The sequence below is a fragment of the Cyprinus carpio genome, unplaced genomic scaffold (genome assembly GCF_018340385.1).
Source record: "Cyprinus carpio isolate SPL01 unplaced genomic scaffold, ASM1834038v1 S000006662, whole genome shotgun sequence".
Classification (NCBI taxonomy): Eukaryota; Metazoa; Chordata; class Actinopteri; order Cypriniformes; family Cyprinidae; genus Cyprinus; species Cyprinus carpio.
This window is the reverse complement of record NW_024879286.1, coordinates 332-8,685: the sequence shown is the minus strand read 5'-3', so window position 1 is coordinate 8,685 and position 8,354 is coordinate 332.

The window sequence follows — 8,354 nt, the reverse complement described above, 5'->3', positions numbered from 1 at the left end:
GTTCACGGGCATGTTGCTGGTGTAACCCGCACTACCATGGCAAAAGCCGAAGAAGAAGCAGCTCATTGGAGAAGCATTATAGCCGTGATAAAGCATTATAGCATTATAGCCATTATATCCTCTGTGGTTTCATCGTCACTTCCTTCACTCTCTCAGTTTTCAGCTCTGGACACGAACACTGCTACGGACACTCTTTGCTCCACTCTAAACTCTTGCTTGGACAACTTTTCCCCACTGTCGTCTTGAACCAGCCGCGCTTCCCTCCATCTGCCCCCCTGGCTGTCCGATGTTCTCCGTGAACATCGCTCTAAAGCTCAGGGCTGTAGAGAGGAAATGGCATAAATCAGAAACTCTTAGCGACCTCAGTGTGTATCAGTCTCTCCTCTCTTCCTTCTCTGCAACATGTCTTCACTGCTAAAACATCATACTACCACAACAAAATTAACAACTGTTGTGATGCTCGGACACTCTTCAAAACTTTCTCTTCTCTTCTTAATCCGCCTTACAGCTGACGACTTTGCAGTTTCCTTTACAAATAAGACAAGAACCATCAGTGACCAATTCTCCACACCACCGACTGAGGATAACGACTAATGCACACTCTCTCTCCTCCTTCTCTCCACTCTCAGAGACAGACATTTCCAAATTTATCCTGTCCAGTCATCCTACTACTTGTCCACTTGATCCGATTCCCACTCACCTCCTTCAAGCGATTTCTTCTTCAGTCATACCTTCACTTACTCACATTATCAACTCCTCTCTTCACTCCTGGAACATTTCCCTCAGCATTTGAGCAGGCTCGGGTAAGCCCACTGCTGAAGAAACCATCTCTAAATCCAGCACTTCTAGAAAACTACAGACCGAGTATCCCTTCTTCCATTTCATTGCAAAGACACTCCAGAGCGAGCTGTGTTCAGCCAGCTCTCTATGTTTTCTTGTACAGAACAACCTCCTGTACAGCAACCAATCTGGTCTTAAAAGCGGCCACTCAGCTGAGACTGCCCTGCTCTCGGTTACTGTAGCCCTATGCGACTGGCAAAAACAGCTTCAAAATCCTCAGTACTCATCTTGCTGGACCTGTCTGCTGCTTTTGACACCGTTAATCACAAGATTCTCCTGTCCACCCTCAGAAAGATGGCCATCTCTGGAACTGCACTCCAGTGGTTTAAGTCCTACCTTTCTGATAGATCCTTCAGGGGTGTCTTGGAGGGTTGAAGTTTCTAAGAAGTCACAACAACTTGCTACTGGGGTTCCTCCAAGGCTCAGTACTTGGATCCCTTTCTCTTCTCCATCTACATGGCGATCATTGGGATCTGTCATTTCCAGAAGCATGGCTTTTTTCCCTATCACTGCTACGCTGATGACACTCAACTCTACTTCTCATTCCAACCAGATGACCCCCGGCGGTGGTTGCTCCAGCATTTCAGCCTGTCTGGTGACATTTCTAGCTGGATGAATGACCATCACCTTCAACTTATCACATCAACCTTACGCTAAGACCAGAACTGCTGGTGGTTCCAGCTAACCCATCGTTTCATCTCAACTTCTCTATACAGCTGGGTTCATCAGCCATAACTCCTTCCAGGACAGCCAGAAACCTAGGGTTGTGATGGATCATCGGATAAACTTCACAGATACATATTGTTTACAATGACCGGTCCTGCAGATTTGCCTTATACAACATTAGGAAGATTAGACCCTTCCTGTCTCGAGCAAATACACAACTTCTTGTCCAAACTCTTGTTCTCTCCAGTCTGGACTATTGTAATGCTCTCCTGGCGGGGCCTTCCTGCATGTACTATCGAAGCCTCACGCAACTGATCAGAATGCAGCAGCGAGGGTTGTCTTCAATGGAGTCAAAAACAGCTCGCGTTGCACTCCTATCCACATCGAGCTACACTGGCTACCAGTGGCAGCTCACATCAAGATTCAAAGGTACTGATGCTTGCTTACCACAAGATGACCACCTGGCTTGCGCGGCACCCAACATATCTAAGCTCATTGGTTAAATCTTATCGCCCTCCAGAAGTTTCTGCGCTCTGCAAGTGAGCGGCTGCTGATGGTGCCATCTCAAAGAGGTTCAAAATCACTCTCACGGACCTTTTCCTTGGACTGTGCCCAATTGGTGGAATGACCTCCCGATCTCAATGAGTCTTTACTCATTTTCAAAAAACATCTAAAGACTCATCTTTTTCATCAGCACTTAACCAATTCTAGTACTTAACTTTTCTTTTCTTGTCTTAAAAAAAAAAAAAAAAAAAAAAACCCTGGCTATGTGTTCTGTACTAGACTACTGATTGCTTGGATAGTCGCTTTGGATAGAAGGTAAGCTTTTGGATAAAAGCGTCTGCTAAATGATTAAATGTAAATGTAAATGTGATGGCGGCAAATAAATATCAAATCATTAAAGGGGTCATATGATGCTGCTAAAGAACATTATTTTGTGTATTTGGTGTAATGAAATGTGTTTATGTGGTTTAAGGTTAAAAAAAAACATAAAAAAAATTTCACATACTGTACATTATTGTTTCTCCTCTATGCCCCGCCTTCTGAAACGCGTTGATTTTTACAAAGCTCATCACTCTGAAAAGCCAGCTATCCAGTGCATTCTGATCGGCCTAATGCCTCAAGCGTGTGACGGAAATGTTACACCACTTAACATATTGTGATGACTTGTCCAGACAGATCGACGAGACATAAACATAAAACCCATCATAAACATGATATAAACATGATTTCTAGTCGTGTCCTCTTTTGGAAGGCCAAACAAAGTAGCGGCCGTCTTGAGAGCGGACCGTGCCTTGAGTGAGCAGAGCGAGGCGGCTGAGAGAAACTACGGCGGCAGGTGGATTTTATGAAGGAGGCGTGCTTAGGCTTGTGGCAACCACATGTGAAAGCGACCCTGGGCTGGACTCTAAGCTTTGTCCACTGTGAAAGCCGATATGGAGATCCACAGTGCAATGTTGATGTATTTCCTCAGCGAACAGCATGGATCAGCTCCAGGCATGATGAAGTGGATTTCGTCCTCTTTTGGAAGGCCAAACAAAGTAGTTTCACTTTCACAAACACATAGCGTCTATACGACATGGCGGCGGTGGCAACAACAATATTACAGCGAGAATAAAAGGTACGCCTTCTTTCTTTGCGTGAACATCTGGTGAAGTTTAGACAAATCTTCTCACATAGTGATGTAGAGATGTGGGGGCGTGTTTAAAACGAGGTGTTTTAGGGGGGCATGGACGAGTATTAACTTTTATATAGAATATCTCTATATTTCTTTATGCACCAAGAGCTTGTAACACTCCAAAGAGAAAGGAAAATTTGAAATCGCATCATATGACCCCTTTAAATCATTATTTAAAAAACAAAAAGGAGACAACAATGGAACAGGAGAAGATATGGCATTCTTTCAATCTTCACAAGGACTTGTACACTGCTATTTAGTATAATAAATGATAAGACACATTAAAGTGTAACAATAATATATATTAAAGTGTACATTATAAACACACACCAAACTCAAGTACATACGAAGGAAGGGGTTCTAGCAGACCAATCACAGTGCTTGCGGTCCGCATAGAATTGACACGCTGTTAGATGTTTGGAGAGGTGCATGTCAGGCTATGGCGTAGGTTACGGCGTAGGGTGTGCGTCTTTGTGTAGGCAACAGTGTAGGTCTGACGCAGAAGTATAAATCAGCCTTAAGGCATAAGGACCCACACAGACCACAGGGTGAGCACCCACTGCTGGCCTCACTAACACCTCTTCCAGCAGCAACCTAGTTTTCCCAGGAGGTCTCCCATCCAGGTACTGACCAGGCTCAACCCTGCTTAGCTTCAGTGGGCAACCAGTCTTGGGCTGTAGGGTGATATGGCAGCTGATGTGCTAAACAACAATCATTTTGGAGTAATTTGTTGTAGCTACTTACCCTTTATATATTGCAGATATGTTCACTGAATATAAACCTAACAGACCACTCAGATCATTAGGATCAAGTCAGTTAGAAATACCAAGGGTTCACACAAAACAAGGGGAGTCCGCCTTTAGTTTACTACATGCCGCCTGCAGTTGGAATCAGCTTCCAGAAGAGATCAGATGTGCTAAAACATTAGTCACATTTAAATCTAGACTCAAAACTCATCTGTTGAGCTGTGCATTTGTTGAATGAGCACTGTGCAATGTCCGAACTGATTGCACTGTATTTTACATATTCACTGTATTCTATGTAAAAATCATTTTCTATTTTTTAACTGTTTTTAAATTCATTTTAAATAAGTCCATTTTTTAAATCACTCTTCAATGCTTTTAAAATTGCTTGTTTTATGTTTTAAAATTGCTTGTTTTATTTTGTTATTATTTTTCTTCATGATTATTTTACTTTCTTTTATGTAAAGCACTTTGAATTACCATTGTGTACGAAATGTGCTATATAAATAAACTTGCCTTGCCTTTATCTACATGGAACAAAGGAGTAACATGCACCACTTTAAAGGGTTAGTTCACCCAAAAATGTAATTTCTGTCATTAATTAATCACCCTCATGTCGTTCCAAACCTGTAAGACCTCTGTTCATCTTCAGAATCAGCATTGTTTATGTTGAGTGGAAAGCGTGAATGCTGAACGTAAACAATGCTGGTGATTACGTTTCTATAAGTAATCTCCAAAATGCATGGAAGACAGTAACTTGGGGAGAAGAATTGTTGAATAAATTATGTTATTATTGCTTTCTTTGCACACAAAAAGTATTCTTGTAGCTTCGTAAAATTGCGGTTGAACCACTGATGTCACTTGGACTATTTTATCGATGTCCTTGCTACCTTTCTGGACCTGGGAACATTGCAGATGCATTGCTGTCTACGGAGGATCAGAAAGCTCTCAGATTTTATCAAAAAAATCTTAATTTGTTTTCCAAAGATGAACAAAGGTCTTACAGGTTTGGAACAACATGAGGGTGAGTAATTAATGACAGAGTTTTCATTTTTGGGTAAACTAACCCTTTAATTTACATCCCCCGAATGTTGTATCTACCCTGTAACTGCTTGGAACAAGGGGGAACAAGCACCGCTTTAATTTACATCCCCCAAATGCTGTACCATACCCTGTAACTACTTGGAACACTGTTACTACATGGAACTTGTAACTAAACACAGAGCAAGTATATATTTGCACAGTAATTAGAGGGAAAAATATTACAATAGTTTTAAGGTAATTTTGTTTAATGACCAAATTAAATGCTCTACTTTTTTTTGCTAAAAAAATATCAGTTATACAGTATGTGTATAACTGTGTTGTATCATGTTGTATTTTATTTTCTGTGAATAGTGGGAAAGAGGAAAGCTTGTTTTAAGCTGCATTGCAACTTGATGGTATACAATGTCATGCAAACTGAACATCAGAAGAAGTTATTTGGTAATAGTGGTGTTGGGGAGTTGCTGGTGTGACTCAGCTGAGATCGACGACAATACAGCGATACAATACACTTTCATAAGGTAACAGACTACGCACTAAATTATAAAACATAGCAGAAACTCACCAACTCATTTCCCTAGATTTCCAGTCTTGTTGTTCAATAAGCTACAGTAAGTAATAACAGAATAGGCTATGTACCCCCTGGTTAAAAAATACCTAGGCCTATATTATATCACCAACAATGTATTATTCCAAAAAGTGTATCTTCTTGCTAAATCGCTCCCAAATGTACACTGTAAAAAACCCAATTAACAAAATGCTGAAAGGGCAAAATAACTAAGTTGAACTAATTTTCTTGCTTGGGCTTAGTTGAGAAGACAAATTATATTAAGTCTGCACAAATATATTTTAAAAACATTAAATGAAGGGTTGAAACTAAGCAAATCCAGTCAACATTCAGAATGTCAATGTTGGCAACGTCAACGTTGGACTTTCAAACTACTGCCAAACAAATCCAGCCAATACTGAAATCATTCAGCACATGCACGAGCCTGAGTGACTTTGGGGGAGAAACAGCAGTGCCATCTTGTCAAGTTCACGTGTAGGTAAGTGCACTAAAAATTTTTTGTTTTTTAGACTAAATTTAGCAACAAAATCGTTCAACATATTCAGTGTTTTTGGAAGTGTTTTGTAAGTTTTGTAAGTTTTTCGGAAGAAAAGTGGATGTTTAAGGTAAGTGTACGTCAAGTTCACACGTCAGGTAAGCAGCCAAGTCTGTCACGCCAGGTAAGAAAGCACGAGGGCTGTTTTATTTAAAATGTATATTGATATACAAAAAAACATAAATTAAAAATTTAAAATGAAATACAAAAAAACATATAGAAAAAAATTAACATTCAAATTTTAAACATGTCTGTACAAAAATTAACCTTTAAAGCTCCAGGAAATTTAACTGCTTAGCTGGTGCAGGCGTTCAATCTCGTTCCTGGAGGGCTGGTGTCATGCAGAGCTTTAGCTCTAAACCCCACAAACACACACCTGAAGCAGCTAATCAAGGTCTGACTAGGCATGTTATAAACTTCCAGGCAGGTGTGTTGAGGCAAGTTGGAGCTAAACTCTGCAGGACACCGGCCCTCCAGGCCCGAGTTTGGACACCCCTGAGTTAAGGGAACGTGGTCTTTTACCTTGTTTAATCCATAAAACATTTACTTTCAAAAGCTGTGTTACTATAAATGGCGTGTTGTATGATATATTAGTGTGTCCGTTAAAAGATACTAAAATTGGTACGACTAACCGTAATCTTAGAAACATGTAATCAATTTAAATTTAATCTTAGAAACAGCGTAAATGTAAAGCACAGTAATATGCTTATTTTAAGTTAACATTGGTGTGTTCAGTGGGTTTTTGCATTTGAAAACATTTGCAAATTCCAAGTGAATTTAAAAGATGACATTAAATGTGACTAACAACCAGCCACACTGAAATGTTTACAAACGGGAAAAATTCCAAACGGCATTTCTGATCTTATGAATGGCTCGGAAGGGGAGTAGTCGTTCAGAACAAAAATGACTGAAAATGAACTGAATAGTTTCACAAGGCCAATATCAAAGCAGGCTGCATCTCAGTCAGTAATCAGTATGTTGTGCACACGAGTTTGTGCACTGGGAAAGACTGTAGCTCAGTAAACATTAGCCGCGTTTCCACTGTCGGGTTTAAATCGGGCGTGCTAGTGCGTGCCAGGGCCAGTCGCGTTTCCACTGTCACTTCCGGGGTTTGATCGTACCTCGCTTCGGGTTTCCTCGGGGCCAACGGCCAGTAGTTTTCTGGGCCCGGACGAAAACCTTGGGCCAAAGCGACACAGCTGGGGCTAGAGGAGTGGTTATGAACAAGGCGGAGTTTCTCCATGTCTGGAGAGCCGCCAGAGCCGCTGGATCATTTCATAAAGCTACAGCTATAACACCAGGGGCACGCCTGCTTTCACACCGCAGCGCAACGCTTTGCCACGCTTTCCTGGCTGAACGACACGCTTCCTCTGGAAACGTGTGCAACGGGTGCAACGGGTTTGAGATGCTTCCTTGTTTGGGGGGTGTCAGAAACGTCGGCCCAATCAGCGGCAGCATGTATATAAACCCACGCGAGATTAAAGAGACACCTCTATCAATGGGTCCTAGTAAAGTAGTTTACAAATGTGTCCGCTTGCAGCCTCGGTGTATATGCATGTCAAATTGAAGACATTAGAAGACATGTTTGCCGTAAGAGTTTTGAGTAGTAAATATATATGTATCACCATGATGATGTAGCTTATTATATTTTTAACTTCATTGCAAGGCAAGTTTATTTATATACCAAATTTCCATACACAGTGGTAATGAAGTGCTTTACAAAAAATGAGAAATGATAATTAATACAAGGTAGTTTAAAATTAAGAACTAGGAAATAAAAATAATTTTAAATTAGAATTGATTGAAGCTACTTAGGAGATAAAATAGATGTGTTTTCAGTCAGAATTTGCAAGATGTGTGCTTTTCATTTGTTTCAGCAATCCCTTCACTGATTGGGATGTTCTCTTTCATTCTTGACGGCAAGGGCAGTGACTGTAACATCGAGGGTACTCTGCAGTATTAAATTTAAAATAAGTTGAGCTCATTTTTGCAACGTTTTGTCGGGGCTGAACGCAGCCCAGCATTAAACAAAATAAAAAAAAATCAAAACTCACTTTCAGTCAGCAACGAACGCTAGTTATTAATGTGGATTATAATCACCATAAGAGGCAGAAATATTTATAAGCGATGCAAAAGAATATGCACGCTAGGTATTAACATTACCATAATAAACATGGTAAATATGACCGCTTGAAGAAATCAGACGTCAGCTTCTATAAGGGCTTGGGCGTCGTGACGTCATTACTTGGCGTGGCCGCCATGCTGATGGCCTCCTTTACTGCT